General features: G+C 38.5%; 1 protein-coding gene and 1 pseudogene across 10 annotated transcripts in view; one reads left to right on the forward strand and one right to left on the reverse strand.

The window, feature by feature from the left end:
* The window catches only part of ANKS1B (ankyrin repeat and sterile alpha motif domain containing 1B), a 1,250,258-nt gene that overhangs the window by 924,566 nt on the left and 307,568 nt on the right, over positions 1–18,124 (reverse strand). The gene's annotated exons all lie outside the window — the stretch shown is intronic.
* On the forward strand, positions 3,702–5,623 carry LOC130023839 (eukaryotic translation initiation factor 4E-like; annotated as a pseudogene).

Consider the following 18,124-nt stretch of genomic DNA (forward strand, 5'->3'; position numbering starts at 1 on the left):
TTACCATTGTGACAAGTGTGGTTTAATCCTTCACGTTCACTGTTACTATTCTGCTTGATATGCAGTGTGAGTTGAGATAGGCTTAAGAGTTATTGGCTACTGAGTTTCTAGTGGCTGAGCTAAAATAGAGAAGATTCCATCTAAGAATGTAGCTTATGGTTCCTAGGACATATATAGTGGGAGATTATTTCGCGGCCGCATTAGCGGCCACGGCTCTGGAAAGGGTCCCTGCGCTGGTCCCGTGCAGTTCAGGGGGAAAAAATGGCTGTCCTATGAGATCGAGCTAGCTGCGCATGCCCAGAGAAAGTCCCAGGCCTTGGGGGCGGGCTGTACCCGAATGGAAGGGGAGAGAGTTCGCAGAGACTTTCAGCTTTGTTGCTGGAAGGTGGGCTCGGATCCCATCCCGCGCAGATCAGGGGAAAAAAACGGCTGTCCTATAAGATCAAGCTAGCTGCGCATGCCCAGAGAAAGTCCCAGGCCTTTAAAGGAACCAGCTGAAGCTCCTCTTCTCTCTTTTAAATTATAACTTAGTATGTTTACAATCATCTTATGTTAGAGTTCTGATGCAAAAACGCACCACCAAATAGCATTTGAGGAAACATCACTCTTTTCAGAAATAGATCTATAGAAGCTTGGTGATTCTTTGTTTTATCATAGATTTGCTTCAACATAGATAGTGTATCATGAACATAAATATCTTTGTTCAAAAGCAAAGAGTTAAGGATTGGGAAACCTTGTCTGTAGATCTTTACTAGGACTGGGGCTCTCCTAAGGAGTGCCCAGGAGGTCCAGTGTCCACTGTCAATGTGGATAAATCTTTAGTGTATTGAATATGTGTTTTAAGGTCTGAAAAATACTCCAAATGCTTCAATACTCACATCCGTCAGGTTCTATGTCTTCTCATGGGGTTTTTCCCTTTTATCTGGTCATTAGTTATGTGGTTTGTTTCAGTTTCAAAAACTCATTAATATAAGTTTCTCCAGAAATGACTAAGAATTTCTTGCTTTCAGGCCCAGGTAAAAATTGCTACCCAGATTTGTGCCAAGGTAACCAATTAAAGAGAGCCTGTGTTTTTTCTCCTCTTGTAAACACTGCAAAATCTAGCCCAACACTTGAATGAATCACAAAAGCACCTGAAACTCTGACAAGTATGGGAAGAAAGATAACTCCTTCTGTTCAGACTCAAGAGAGAAAGATGCCCTCCTGCAGAGGGGGGTGGGGCAGTGCAAAATCCTGGGACACAGTAAGAGATTTCTGCAGCCTCAAAAGGAGCCATAAGAAAGAGCTCAACATACAGATTGCAACAGTGATAGGGAAGAAGGGTTAACGGGACTGAAACCTTCACAAGAAAAGGGCAGGAGAGATATCAGATGAACTGGAGAGGGGCATTTCTCACAAGAAAGAACAACACCACAAACACCAAACAGCAATTGGGATATCTCCAAGTCCCCACATAACAGCATGTAGAATGAGAAAAAGGAATTCATCCGCACCGATAGATGATGACAAAAGCTGAGAATAACATTCTAAACTCCCTGATGAAGAAAACAACAATCCTATTGATGTTTATTGAAATGAGAAAGCCTTTGAAGAATACTTTAACAAATACAAAGAAAATATAAGAACAATCTACTGGGGCCAGAAAGATAATATAGTGTGTAAATCTCTTGCCTGGTAAACAGCTAGCCCAGGTTCCATCCCCAGTACCCCATATGGTCCTCAGGACCCCTGCTAGGAGTAATCCCTGAGCACTGCCAGGTATAGTCCTAAAAGAAAACAATTCAAGAATAAATCATTAAGCAAAATAAATGCAGCAGTTGAAGCAAGAAGCACAATAGAGATACACAATAGCAGAAAAACAAAACTGAAGATTTTATTAGTGAGCTCAAGGTAATGTTGGAAAAACCACCAAAAAATAAGAGGAAGTCAAGAAGACGGCTCAAAAAGTTTGATTATATGCATTGTAAGTGGGAACTATATATATATATATATATATATATATATATATATTCCCGAGCACTAGATGGTCCCTCTATGACCACTTAGAGTAGTCTTGGAGTATCACCAATTCTGTTATCCCCTGAAAAATGTAAAAACTTTGGGGATATTTAATTGGATGCCATATTCATGATGACCAGGAGCTACTCCTGGCTCGGCACTCAGGGTTGCTCTCAGCATTGCCTGACAATGTGATGTGAAAGATTGAATTGGGGATGACAAATTAAAAATATTGAACAACAGTCATAGGAATAACTTATGCATCACAGAAAATCCCAAAAGAAAAGAAGGGAATGAAGAAATAATAGCTAAAGATTTTCCCTATCTGAGGAAATTCAGGAAACTTAGAGTTCTGAAAAAATAAACCAAAGAGACGCACCAAAAGACACACTGTAATCAAAATGCCAAAATCCAATGATAGAGATAAAATTCTAAATGTAACAAGAGACTCACAAGACTCACAAGATTCCTTAATCTTCCCATAAGACCCACAGTAGTTTTATCATTGAAGCTTTACAGGCCAGAAGGAAATGTAAAATATATCCAAAGTATTCATTGAAAAAAATACTTCCAGCAACACATATCCAGTTAGGTTATTACTCCGATTCAAAGGATGAATAAAATGTCTTCAGAAGTACAACAGTTGAAGGAATTCATGGTCACTAAGCCAGCTGCAATAAATATGGACAAGTGGTCTTCTACAAAAAAGCAAAGTAGTTAGACACTTGACAAACATAAAAAGTAAAAAAGTGTGGTGAAAAAATAAGGTTTCTGAGAATGAACTCAAGTTTCATTTGATTTAAATTTAAAATAAGATATAAGTTTAGAACTTCACATGAAAACTTCATGGTAACCTCAAAACAAAAATACTTAGAACAAATAAAAAGAGGTAAGTGGGACCTGATCACTACACAAAAGGCAATATCAAGGTATTGGGTAAAGAAAAAAATAAAGAAAAAAACTGCCAAAACACAGGATTCCTTTGTCTGAATAATTTCACTGAACATCAATGGCATGAACTAATCGATCAGAAACACGGAGTCGCCAGATGGATCAAAAAAAGTAAAAAGTCCAACCTTCTGTTCATAAGAAACCCACTTGAACACCAACGATAAACACAGGCCCAAATTAAAAGGCTGAACTAATGCATGTTTGATAAAGCAAAAACAGTCATCTTTGTATTATAAGAAAATATAAATTTCAAATTAAAAAATTTAACAAGAGACAGGTGATCACTACATGACTGAGAGACAAAAATACCAAGAGGACTCAAAACATTAACGTATATACACCGAATTAAAGGACATCAAAATATATAAACAGTATCAAGCTGAAGAGACATTGACAGCATCTCAAAAGTCACAGTCACAGTCCTCTCATTGTTCATCGATTTGCTCGAGCGGGCCCAGTAACGTCTCCATCATGTGACTTGTTGTTACTGTGTTTGGCATATCGAATATGTCACAGGTAGCTTGCCAGGCTCTGCCATGCAGGCGAGATACTCTTGGTAGCTTGCCGTGCTCTCCGAGAGGGGCGGAGGAATCGAACTCGGGTCGGCCATGTTGGCTGCTTGTAAGGCGAACACCCTACCGCTGTGCTATCGCTCCAGCCCCATCTCAAAAGTAGAGAAGAATATTTCAAAGTCATTTCACCTCTTGTAAACTCAATTTTAAAAATAACTTTAAGGGGCACACTGATCTAAGATGGCAACCGTGGAACAAGAAACCACCCCTACTCCTAATCCCCCACATACAGAAGAAGAGAAAACAGAATCTAATCAGGAGGTTGCTAATCCAGAGCATTATATTAAACATCCTTTATGGAACAGGTGAGCCCTCTGGTTTTTTAAAAATGATAAAAGCAAAACTTGGCAAGCAAACCTACAACTGATCTCTAAGTTTGATACTGTTGAAGACTTTTGGGCTCTGTACAACCATATCCAGTTGTCTAGTAATTTAATGCCTGGCTGTGACTACTCACTTTTCAAGGTTGGTATTGAGCCTATGGGCTGGAGCAATAGCACAGTGGGTAGGGCGTTTGCCTTGCAAGTGGCCAACATGGCCCACCTGAGTTCAATTCCTCTGCCCCTCTCGGAGAACCCAGCAAGCTACCAAGAGTATCTCACCAGCACAGCAAAGCCTGGCAAGCTACCTGTGAGGTATTCGATATGCCAAACACAGTAACAATTGTCACAATGGAGACGTTACTGGACTCCCTCGTGCAAATCGATGAAAAACAGAAGGACAGTGACAGTGATTGAGCCTATGTGGGAAGATGAAAAAAACAAATGAGGAAGACGATGGTTAATTACTTTGAACAAACAGCAGAGATGAAGTGACCTCGATCACTTTGGGCTAGAAACGCTGCTGTGCCTTATTGGAGAGTCTTTTGATGACTATAGTGATGGTGTGTGTGGAGCCGGTTGTTAATGTTAGCGCTAAGGGCGATAAGAGAAATATGGACTACTGAATGTGAAAACAGAGGCTGTCACACACATAAGGGAGGGTATACAAGGAAAAGTTAGGACTTCCTTCAAAAATAGTTATTGGTTATCAGTCCCATGCAGACACAGCTACTAAGAGTGACTCTACCACTAAAAATAGGTTGGTTGTTTAAGAAGACACCTTAAGTATTCTCATAAGAGACTGCAGCAAGCAATCGAGATTTGAGAGCTGAACCAAAGCCTCTTCAAAAGCAGAGTGGACTGCATTTAAATTTGATTTCCATCTAAATGTTGCTAAGATATATGAGAAGTTCACCTTTGCCTTGTACTTTTGTGTTTATGTTTTTAGAGGGTTTTTTTTCCATTTTGTTTGGTTTTTTTTTCTTTTTTTTTTTTTTAATTTTGGCTAGAGTGTCCGCTATCCCAATCAAAGAATTACAGTACACATCATCGCTAGAATCCATAAATGTGTTCCTGGCCCATTCTGTTATAACTTAATAGAATTAACATTACAAACATATTTTAACCATCTACAATATTAAGGAAAAAACCCAACAACTTGCATTTCCATACCTTTTGGGAAAAAATTGTTTATGTTCCATTGTATGCGGAAGCATATTTTGCTGCTTTGAGAAGCATATGATGCATACAGTTTTCTAGCAATTGTCTCTGTTTCTTTTTCACAGCATTATCTTTGCTGTGCTTTTGCTGATGGCTGCTAGATTTTAATTTATTTGTTTCCCTCCTTGATAACATTAGTGATTTTGATTTCAGTTTTTCATTTGTTTTGCTTTTGTTTTTTCCTCATGTAACATTGGTGAAGGATCCAGGAATATGACACAAAGGTGGAATAAACATTAATTTTGTGGATTCTTTGGTAATTTTTTTGTTTTCTTGTAACTACAAAGCTTTGCTACAAATTTATGCATTTCATTCAAATCAGTGATCTATGCTTGTGTGATTCCTTAAACATAATTGTGGATTATAAAACATCATAATTACATTCCTAATTAGACTTAGTCTGTTTTTGTATCTTTATGCTGTATTTTAATACTTTGTATTACTTAGGTTATTTTGCTTTGGTTAAAAAAATGGCTCAAGTAGAAAAGCGGTCCCATTCATATTAAGACAGTGTACAAAACTGTAAATAAAATGTGTACAGTGAATTGTCTTTTAAAAAAATGACTTTAAGTAATTGGAAGAACTGGGTCTAATATTTACAGGGGCTGGAGCGATAGCACAGCGGGTAGGGCGTTCGCCTAACAAGCGGCCAACATGGCCGACCCGAGTTCGATTCCTCCGCCCCTATCGGAGAGCCCGGCAAGCTACCGAGAGTATTCGATATGCCAGACACAGTAACAACAAAGTCTCCAATGGAGACGTTACTGGGCCCGCTCGAGCAAATCGACAATCAACGGGAGGGCCTTTACCTTTACCTTTAATATTTACAAGGCTCTCAGTCCCTGAAGTCAAATATGCATTTATCTCCAGTACATCTGGAACACTGTCCAGGGTCAACACACTTTTATGGGACACAAAACAACATCAATAATATCATGAAGATTGACATTATACCAAGTAGCTTTTTAGATCACAATGGTCAATGAGGAAATCAAAGAAGAAATAAAAGTATTACTGAAAAAACTGGTACATATAATCTATCAGAACATATTATAGAACAAAAGTGAGACTTAAGAGGAAAATTTATGTTGATAATTTATGTTAATACTTTTAAAAGTAAATATAAAATGGCTTAAATGAAGATATTATATCCTAAGGAACTAGAAAAAGAAACAAAAAATGAAATCCATTCAGAAGAAGAAAACAATTTTTAAAAAAGGAAAAGAAAAGAAACAATAGGAACCAATATAATAGAAAATATCAAGAAACTAAGAGCTGATTCTTTGAAGAAAAAAAAGAACAAGATGCCACCTGAGAAATAATAGTGAATAGGGCACCACACATGGTTTTCTGAGCACCTTCAGGAGTGACCCTGAGACCAGATGAAGGACTAATCCCTGTGTCCAAAACACAAAGGATCATCAGACAACTAAGGACAACTTTATGGTACTAAATTGAAGAATTAAAGGAATTTAGGAGAAATTTAGAATCATACATCCTCCCAAGATTGATTAAGAAGAAAGCATAAAATCTTAACTTATTAACTACAATCAAGGATGTAAAATACTAACCAAAAAACTTCCTCAAAACAAAAGCCCATGTCCACATGGTTTTACAAGCTAGTTCTACCAAATCTTTAATAACATAGCACACAAACTTCTAAACCTTCCAAACATTTAAACAAGAATTCTCTGAAAGTTTCTTAGAGGCCAATCACCCTTACGCCAAAAGCAGATACAAAGATTTTATTTAATTTCTTTTTTTGGATTACCATTGCTCTGGACACTAAGAAAAAAATTAAAGATTGCAGATCATTATCTCTAAGAAGCATAGATACTATAGATTATGACTAAATGAGCTTATGACCAATGGCATGCAAGAATGATTCAATAGCACTCCTGACCTGACGGCGGCGCCCATCTCATCTTAATTCCAGGTCAGAACAGCTGCCGGCTCGCGACCCTGGGACCTCCATCTTTCCCTGCAGGACCCCAGGTGTCCCCCGAGATGCCTGAAGAGAAGCAGTTTTGAGCATCTGCCCTGCCCTCTTCACTCCTGACCTGACGGCGGCGCCCATCTCATCCCAAACCCAGGGTTCTATAGAGGTGTGGCCTCCTCAAAAGTGGGCGTGGCCTCAAAGTGGGCGTGGCTTAGTTTCCAGCGGGCCAACGCTTACGCGGCTGCAGGTTATTTTCCCACGCTAAGGACCCTAGTCCCCAGGGAATCTAGTAACCCAACCTACTCAGCAATATGAAGAAACAAAGAAAATCTCCAACACAAGGGGAGAACAACAAAAACAATCTAGACCATTCTGTCAATACAGCTCACCTAAGGGACCTCTCTGACATAGAATTCAGATACGAAGTCATCAAGATGTTCAATCAACTCAATGAAACAGTCAGACAGACAGCCAGTAACACCACAGAAAAAATCGACAAATTACGAGAAGAAATGAGGGCAGAAATATCACGATTAAAAGATTCCATAGATGAAATGAGAAATTCAGTTTCTTCTCTTAAAAACAGAATGACCACAGCTGAAGAGAGAATCAGTGACCTGGAAGATCAGCTGCAACAAGCCAACACGCAACAACAAACAGTGGCAAGGGACCTCAAAATGGCTCTACAGAGAATCAGAGTCCTAGCAGATGACTCCAAGAGGAACAATATTAGAATCATGGGACTACCTGAACCTCAGGGAAACAATCCCAACGAAAAAAACACCGTCAAACAAATCATTGCTGAAAACTTCCCAGAGCTGCACAATGCAGACATTCAGGTTCAAGGAGCCCGAAGGGTGCCAGCTAAAAGAGACCCCAACAAAAACACTCCAAGACATATCATACTTAGAATGATCGATGCTGCCGATAGAGACACAATACTGCAAGCAGCAAGAGCAAAGAAGGAAATCACATACAAAGGAGCATCCCTTAGATTCACAGCAGACCTATCAGAGGAAACCCTACAAGCCCGAAGGCAGTGGCGAGATATAGTCAAAAAACTCACGGAAATGAATGCTTCCCCAAGAATACTCTACCCGGCTAAACTCTCCCTCAAAATCGAAGGAACAGTACACTATTTTATAGATAAACAGCAGCTCAGGAACTTCATAGACTCAAAACCAAACCTAAAGCAAGGCCTAAAGGGGCTACTATAAGAAAAGACAAACCCTACAACCACAACACACCCGCACAGAAACATGACACAAAACCCCATAACCATTCTCTCTCTCAATGTCAACGGTCTAAATTCGCCAGTTAAGAGACACAGAGTGGCAAAATGGATACAGAGACAGAACCCAACATTCTGCTGCCTACAAGAAACTCACCTCAACAGCCAGAGCAAACACAGACTCAAAGTCAAAGGATGGAAAACAATCCTGCAAGCAAACAACTCCCTCAAAAAAGCTGGGGTGGCCATACTAGTATCCGACAACATTAATTTCACCTTGAAAAAGATTAGAAGGGACAGTGAAGGCTATTTTCTCTTCATCAAGGGATACGTACAACAGGAAGAAACCACACTCTTAAATGTATACGCACCTAATGAGGGAACAGCTAAATATTTAAAACAACTGCTAACAGATTTTAAGGAAGACATCACTACCAACACAATAGTACTTGGAGACTTCAACATCGCCTTATCACCTCTGGATAGATCAACACGAACAAAACCCAGCAAGGAATTATTGGCTTTGAAAGAAGTAATAGAAGAGAAAGGGCTTATGGACTTATACAGGGCTTTACACCCCAAAAAGAAAGAATACACATTCTTCTCCAGCGTGCACGGAACATTTTCCAAAATAGACCATGTGCTAGGACACAAAACATACCTCAACAGAATCAAGAAGATAGAAATAGTATCAGCCATCTTTTCAGACCATGATGCACTGAGGATAGAAGTGAATCACACACAGACACGGAGAACCAAATCAAACACCTGGAAATTAAACAACTCGAAGCTGAACAATGAGTGGGTCAGGAACGAAGTCAAGGATGAAATCAAAAGATACCTGGAAACAAATGAGAATGAAGACACAAACTACCAGAACTTATGGGATGCAGCGAAAGCTGTATTAAGGGGAAAATTTATAGCTCTGCAAGCCTATCTTAAGTCAATAGAAACGATGCACATAAACAATTTGACCTCACAGCTCAAGACCTTAGAAAAGGATCAACAGAAGGAGCCTAAATCAGGCAGAAGGAAAGAGATCATAAAACTTAGAGCAGAAATCAACGACATGGAAAACAAAGAAACAATCCGAAAGATCAATGAAACCAAGAGCTGGTTCTTCGAGAAAATAAATAAGATAGATAAACCACTAGCAACACTCACAAAGAAACAGAGAGAGAGAACCCTAATAAATCGAATCAGAAATAAGAATGGGGATATCACAACAGAAACTAAAGAAATTCAAGAAATCATCAGAGACTACTTTGAAAGTCTCTATGCCACGAAACACGAGAACCTGGAAGAAATGGATAAATTCCTGGATTTCTACCATCTCCCAAAGCTGAATCAAGAAGATATAGAGTACCTGAATAGACCTATTCACATCAAGGAAATTGAAACTGTAATCAAAAGTCTTCCCAAAAACAAAAGCCCAGGCCCACACGGATTTACTAGCGAAATTTTCCAAACATTTAAAGAGGACCTATTGCCAATTCTTCTCAAGCTTTTCCAGGAAATTGAAAAAACAGAAACTCTCCCAAACAGCTTCTATGAAGCCCATATCTCTCTAATACCAAAAGGAAACAAAGACACCACAAGAAAAGAAAACTACAGGCCAATATCCCTGATGAACACGGATGCGAAGATTCTCAACAAAATGCTAGCCAATAGAATACAACAACTCATCAAAAAGATCATACATCATGACCAAGTGGGATTCATCCCAGGGATGCAAGGATGGTTCAACATTTGGAAATCAATCAACATAATCCATCATATCAACAAAAGAAAAGATAAAAATCATATGATCATATCAATAGACGCAGAGAAAGCTTTTGACAAGATCCAGCACCCATTCATGATGAAAACCCTTGCCAAAATGGGGATAGAGGGGACTTTCCTCAATATAGTTAAAGCCATCTACCACAAACCTACAGCAAACATCATCCTCAATGGGGAAAAACTGAGACCCTTCCCCCTAAGGTCAGGGATGAGACAAGGATGCCCACTCTCTCCACTACTGTTCAATATAGTACTGGAAGTACTTGCAATAGCGATTAGGCAAGAAAAAGATATTAAGGGCATCCAGATAGGGAAAGAAGAAATTAAGCTCTCACTATTCGCAGATGACATGATACTATACTTAGAGAACCCTAAAACCTCTACCAAGAAACTCCTAGAAACAATAGGCTTGTATAGTAAAGTGGCAGGCTATAAAATCAATACCCAAAAATCCATGGCATTCCTATACGCAAATAGTGAAAGAGAAGCAAGTGACATCAAGAAAACAATCCCATTCACAATTGTGCCCCAGAAAATCAAGTACCTAGGAATCAGCTTAACTAAGGAAGTAAAGGACCTGTACAAAGAAAACTACAAAACGCTACTTCAGGAAATAAAAGAGGACACGAGGAAATGGAAAAATATCCCCTGTTCATGGATGGGGAGAATCAACATCAACAAAATGGCAATACATCCCAAAGCACTGTACAAATTCAATGCAATCCCTATAAGGATACCCATGACATTCTTCAAAGAAATGGAGCAAACACTCCTGAAATTTATATGGAACAATAAGCCCCCACGAATAGCTAAAGCAATTCTTGGGAAAAAGAAAATAGGAGGAATCAACCTCCCTAACTTCAAACTCTACTACAAGGCAGTAATAATTAAAACAGCATGGTACTGGAACAAAAGCAGAGCTGCAGACCAATGGAACAGAGTTGAATATACTGACATTTCCTCCCAAACATATAATCATCTAATTTTTGATAAGGGGGCAAGAAAAGTGAAATGGAGCAGGGAAAGCCTCTTCAACAAACTGTGCTGGCAAAATTGGATGGCTACATGCAAAAAAGTGGGCTCAGATCTCTGCCTAACACCATGCACAAAAGTAAGATCAAAATGGATTTATGACCTCAACATCAGACCAGAATCCATAATGTTTATTGAAGACAAAGTCGGCAAAACTCTCCATGATATTGAAGCTAATGGTATCTTCAAAGATGTCACGCCACTGGCCGAGCAAGTGAAAACAGAGATAGACAAATGGGACTATCTTAAACTAAGAAGCTTCTGCACCTCAAAAGAAACATTGATCAAAATACAAAGACAGCCTACAGAATGGGAAAGGATATTCACCAAGTACACATCCGACAAGGGGTTGATATCAAGGATATACAAGGTACTGGTTAAACTCCACAAGAAGAAATCACCCAACCCCATCAAAAATGGGGTGAGGAAATGAACAGAAACTTTCACAAAGAAGAAATTCGAATGGCAAAAAGGCACATGAGAAAATGCTCTACATCACTAATCATCAGAGAGATGCAGATCAAAATCACAATGAGATACCATTTCACACCACAGAGACTGGCCCACATCCACAAGAACAAAAGCAACCGGTGCTGGTGCGGATGTGGCGAGAAAGGGACCCTCCTTCACTGCTGGTGGGAATGCCGGCTGGTCCAACCCTTTTGGAAAACAGTATGGACGACTCTCAAAAAATTAGAATTTGATCTGCCATTTGACCCAGCTATAGCACTCCTGGGAATATATCCCAGAGAGGCAAAAAGGTATAGTCGAAGTGACATCTGCAATTGTTTGTTCATTGCAGCACTCTTTACAATAGCCAGAATCTGGAAAAAAACTGAGTGCCCGAGAACAGATGACTGGTTAAAGAATCTTTGGTACATTTACACAATGGAGTACTATGTAGCTGTTAGAAAAGATGAAGTTATGAAATTTACATACAGGTGGTACTACATGGAAAGTATCGTGTTAAGCGAAATGAGTCAGAAAGAGCGGGATAGACACAGAAAGATTGCATTCATCTGGGGAACATAAAGCAACAAAAAGGGAGAGTAACACCCAGGAATGGCTGAGATTAGTACCAGGAATTTTGCTCCATGAATGGAAGGCCAGCCACAGGCTCTAGATGAAAAGGAAGCTCAGATAGAGAAGAGAGTACCAAATGAAGGGTGTTGTGAGGGTCCTCCCAGGGTGGGAGAAGCATGCTAAAAGTAGTCAATAGACCAAACATGATTGCCACTCAAAGCCTCTCTTGCAAAACACAGTACCCAAAAGAAGAGAGAGAGAACAAGGGGGAATACCCTGCCACAGAGGCAGGATGGGACGGGGGGGGATAAGGGGGGGGATGCTGGGACCCATGGGGATGGATGACGGGCACTGGTGGAGGGATGGGCACTTGATCATTGTATAACTGAAACCCAAGCACAAAATTTGTAAGCCTATAACTGTACCTCATGGTTTTTCACTAATAAAAAAAGAAAAAAAAAGAATGATTCAATAAATGTAAACAAGGCAATACATCTTTTTTAAGGGAGCTGTAGAGAAATAGTACATAGGATAAGGTGCTTGACTTGCACAAGGCCAACCAGGGTTTGATCCCAGGTACCCCATATGGTCCCCTGAGCCCCACCAGGAGTGATCTCAAGTTAAAGTTCAGGAATAAGCTCTGAGTACCACTATGTGTGGTCCAAAAGACAAAAAAGAAATTTAAGAGGGCCAGAGAGATAGTACAGAGATAGCATAGTATATGCATTGCATGTGATGATGCAGGTTCAATTCTGTGTACCACATATTGTCTCCTGAGCCCCAACAGAGTGATCCTGAGAACCACCCAAGGGCAAAATATACACACACACCAAGAACAATATATAAATATAAACAATATATAATATATAATATATATACAATAATATAAATATAAACAATATATAAAGACAATGTGATCATATCAATAAATGCAAGAAACTCCCATTGTTCATCAATTTGCTCGAGCGAGCCCAGTAACATTGTGAGACTTGTTACTGTGTTTGGTATATCGAATATGTCATGGGGAGGCTTTGCGGTGAGGGCAATATACTCTTAGTAGTTTGCCGGACTCTCTGAGAGGGGCGGAGGAATAGAACTCAGGTCGGCCAGGTCAGCCACGTGCAAGGCAAGTGCCCTACCCACTGTGCTATTGCTCCAGCCCGCAAGAGAAGTTTTGACAATTTGTGATAAACCCAAAATTGTGATAAACCCAAAATTATGACACCTTGAGTTTTATCTTTTGCACTAGTCTGCAAAGCACAACATGAGAGTGGCTTTAGTGGATCCCAGTACTACGGTGCATGATATTAACATTGAACCATCAAGTCCCAGAGCCAGTCTAAGCTCTGCAAGCATCACAGTCATCCTTCCTCAATACTCAATAAAATGAGGATAAAAAATGCATACCTACACGTAGCAGAGGTCATACACAACAAAATTCAGCTGCCATCATACTAAATGAGGTAAAAATAAAAGCTTTCGCACTTAAAGCCTGTGACAAATTATTCACTCTCACCACTATTATTCAATATAGTAAGAGAACCCAAACCATTAGCAATTACACAATATAAAGAAACAAAAAAATGAAAATTGGAGCAGAGGGCAGAAAGAAACTAAACCATCAGAGAGAACATGGTATTCTTTTTTAAAAAATCAGAACTATAAAGACCAATAGCATAAATAGCGTTAGAAATATAGTGAAGTGCAAAGCTACAAAAGCAAATGTACAAAAACCTACTGCATTTCAATAAGAAACAAAACCAATCATCTCAAAAAAAAGTGAAGTACCTACAAATCAATTTCACAAAAGTGAAATACTTACATAGTCAAAACTATAAATAACTATTTAAAGGGCAGAAGAAAGAAAAGACAAAAAGTGGAACAAAGAACAAAGGCAGTAGGAAGATTCTAACATATATTTAATCTCACTTTTCCTCTGCTCAAAATTTTGTAAGTGACTTATATTAAACAGATAAAAATCCAATTTTGCATGCTCTTTCTCCCCAGAATCAAAAGAAGAAGGCAAGATTGTTTTTAAAACAATTTTTGTTTTGTAAACATAAAATAAACATAAAAATAAATACTTTGGAGAGCTAGAGAGATAATATAGTGAGTAAGACCATTGCCTTGCATGCAGCTCTTATGCTGCTCTTATGATGCACCATTTATGTTCCTCCAAACCCTGGCAAGAGTGATCCCCAAAAGCAGTCAGAACTAAATCCTGCAATTGGGTACGGTTCCTCCCTCTGCCCTTCCCCCCACATACATGCACAAATTCACAAAGAAGACTTTAAAAAAATAGATGACACAACGGACACAAGTGCATGGGAAAATATTCCATGTGCATCATTGGAAGAATTAAACTGTCCATTTAACAATGTGTTCCAATCCAATTCAACAAGTGCTAAGAATATGACTCAAAACACTTTCACCATATTGAGTCATATCCTTAGCACTTGTGGAGAATTTATCATAAATGTATATTGAATATCACCCAATATTTTGGATGACCACCCTATCATAGGCATTATATATATATACACATATATATACACAGACACATATATATGTATGTGTTTGTATGACGAGTGTTTATTAAAACCAGAAAAGTCCTGAAAAGCCAAAGCAATTCTGAATAAAAGAATATGGGAGGCATTATGTTCCCTATATTTAAACTGTACTATAAAGTTACAGTAACCAAAAGTATGGTATTGGGATAAAAAGAGAACTCAGAGCACTGGAACATAATTGAGAGTCCAGAAATAAATCCTCAAATGCATAAATAATTAATTTATGACAACAGATCCAAAAACATTAAATGGAACAAGCAGATAGATTAGCTGCATGCAAAAACAAATGGCACTAGATCAAACAATGGAGTAAAAACTTAGAACTTATACATAATTCCATAAAATACAATGATAGAAACATAAGCACAACACTCCATGATACTGTCTTCAAAATGTACTCAGTGATTCAATTTCATTGAAAAAGGAAACCAAAAACAACAAATTTTTGAAAAATAAAATTAGGGGGCCAGAGTGATAGTTTAGTAGGTAGGGCACTACTTGCATACAGTCAACCTAAATTCAATCTGTGATATCCCATGGTGCACCCATCCCTGTCAGGAATGATCCCTGAGTACAGAGCCAGGAGTAAGTCCTGGGCACCACCAAGTGTGGCCAAAAAGCCAGGAAAAAATAAACAGAATTACAGAAAAACTTTTTAAAACAAAAAAAAATTTTTTTTGCAAAGTGAAAGAAACTATCACTAAAACAAAATGAAATTCTATTTGATGGGGACCTTAAAATATGCTTTTCCTCCTTGATCCACTGGCTGAGTAGAATTGATGATAATTGAAAACACACTTTGCTATTAAGAGAAAGCTATCAATAAAAGCAGCATTATTGATAATAAGCAAAATCTTAAAAAGCATATTATTCTTCAGTATTACTTCTGATTTTTTTCTGGTATAATTAAGGAAGATATGTTTGAAGGAGAGCCTGGAAGGCTGACTTCTTCCAGGCTTCTCCAGAAACAATAATAAATCACAAAAAGTGACTTATTGCTTCAGAGCACACTGTTAGTATGCTAATTGATATGCCTCAACAAGCCTTGGGTTCCTCCCAGTGCCAGAAATAAAACATAGTAAGGGAACAACAACTGGTCAAAGTCATGGGGACTGGGGATTTTGTCTATAAAACTGAAATTGTACAGGGACTGGGGGCAGAGGTGGGTGCATACCTGGGAAGGGGCAATATCCTTAGGACACTGATGGAGGGAAGTGGGCCCTCTGGTGATGGATTTAGCACTGGAATGATGCATGCACAAAAGGTATAATCAACAGTATTGTAAATCCAGTTAAGAAACAATAAGTGGTAAAGTTTCTTTTCATTAATAATGATTGAAAGTTAAATTCAAACAATAAGTAAAATAAGAAAAATAATTACCATACTACAATAATTACATAAACAGTTCATCTCACACTATCTTCCAGCTATTCCTACATTAACTTCATTTAAAATAAATTTAAGTGGATGAATTTTAAATGCATAGAATAAAACACCCAGATTTAAAACTGTCACTGTCACTGTCCTCTCGTTGTTCATTGATTTTCTTGAGCGGGCCCAGTAACATCTTCATTGTGACACTTGTTACTGTGTTTGGCATATCCAATACGTCATGGGTAGCTTGTCAGGCTTTGCCGTGCAGGCGAGATACTCTCGGTAACTTACCAGGCTCTCCAAGAGAGGCAGAGGAATCAAACCCAGGTCGACCGGGTCAGTCGTGTGCAAGGCAAACGCCTGACCCACTGCGTTATTGCTCCAGCCCCCAAATTTAAAAAAAAAATATAAATATATAAGCTATTATAAAATATACTCAGGTAGATTAATAGAAAAACGATTGAACGAATGAATGAATGAATAAGTAAATACATGCCTGGTATAAGATAAATTTGTGTAAATGGTTAAAAAATAATTAAGTGGTTGGTTTGAGATTAATGAATGAATCTGTAGATGAGGAGATGCAAGGAATAATCTTCAGATTCCTCTATGAAAACCTATGGTTCGATAATTATTCATTATAACTTTTTAAAACTCATGGCATTTATTTTTATACAAAGTATGAGATATTCATTGAAAATTTTGATATGTGCTGTATGTTAAATAGTATTTAATTATATGAAGTATAAGTTTATTAAGCACTAAGTAAAACCTCTTACTGCTCTGTATATATACTTCCAGACATTCCAAGTGCATAAAAGTATCTTATATCTATCCAAAGGCACCCATTTTGAGATTAGTTTGTACCATTGTGGTCATAATACAAAGTTTACAAAGTCCCTTTGCCATATAGCTGAAAATATTAGCAGGTTCAAGGAATTAAAACAAGGATATGGATAAAAGTATTATTTTATCATAATAATCTTTCCTCTGCTCCTTAAAGGTCACATTTATCCACATCAAATCCATTCACCCACTTATCAACAGTCTCCTCTCACAAATCTTAACCTACCGAGACATCAATTTAAGCTCAAATCTCATCAGTTCAAAAGTCCCAAATCTAAATCTAAATCAGGTATGGATAAAACTTTAGACATAACTATTCTAGTAGATTTTCCTATCATTTTCCTTCCTTTGCTCTAAACTCTTATCAGTAAGCCTTTAACATACAGGCTATGAGGATACTGCTTATGAAAATTTAGAAAACCTTTACCAAATTACTTACCTGAGTCATCACTATCATGGCTTATTAACATCCATATTTGTGTTTTTAAAATTTCTGGAGTTTTGAGATAGATAGATAGAGAGAGAGAGAGAGAGAGAGAGAGAGAGAGAGAAAGAAAAGCAGGTCTTGCATGCAGTCAACCCAGATTCGATTGCCAGAGGCACAATATGGTCCTGCAACCATGGCTAGGAGTGATTTCTAAGCACAGAGCTAGGATTAAATCCTAAGGATGACCAGGTGTAAGACAAAAACAAAGAAAAATTCTATACTTTGGGGAACTGGAGAGATAATACAGGGGAATGGCACTTGCCTTTCATGCAGGTGACCCAATTTCAATCCTTGGAACCCCATATGGTCCTTTGAGTCCCTTCAGGAATGATTCCTGAACAGTCAGGAGTAAGCCCTGAGCACCACCAAGTGTGACCCAAAAACAAACAAACCAAATAATCTAGGCTTTTTTCTGTAATGCCACTTAGAACTCTTTCACTCTCTACCCACTGTTCAGTTCCATAGCTGCCTTCCATTATGTGGTTTTGAATACTGTTTATTTTAGCTCCTCCTTTATCAAAATCTTGAGCAAGACCCATCCCTGCAAACACCCCAGTGTTCTCAAGACAGAACCAGACCTGTAGCATCAAGACTGTGGTAGAGAGTGCATTTTCCTAAAATGACCTGTGGAACGTGCCCCTCAACAACTCCCCCACTGTGCATTGGTAGGAATACCATTTGCTGAGCATGCAATGTATGAAGCAGCCTGATAAATCACTGTGCATGCAGAGAAACTCCTTCTGATTCTCAGCTGATGCACCAGCAACCAACTTCTACG

This window comes from Sorex fumeus, unplaced genomic scaffold (genome assembly GCF_029834395.1).
Source record: "Sorex fumeus unplaced genomic scaffold, SorFum_2.1 ptg000003l, whole genome shotgun sequence".
In the NCBI taxonomy this organism is placed as follows: domain Eukaryota; kingdom Metazoa; phylum Chordata; class Mammalia; order Eulipotyphla; family Soricidae; genus Sorex; species Sorex fumeus.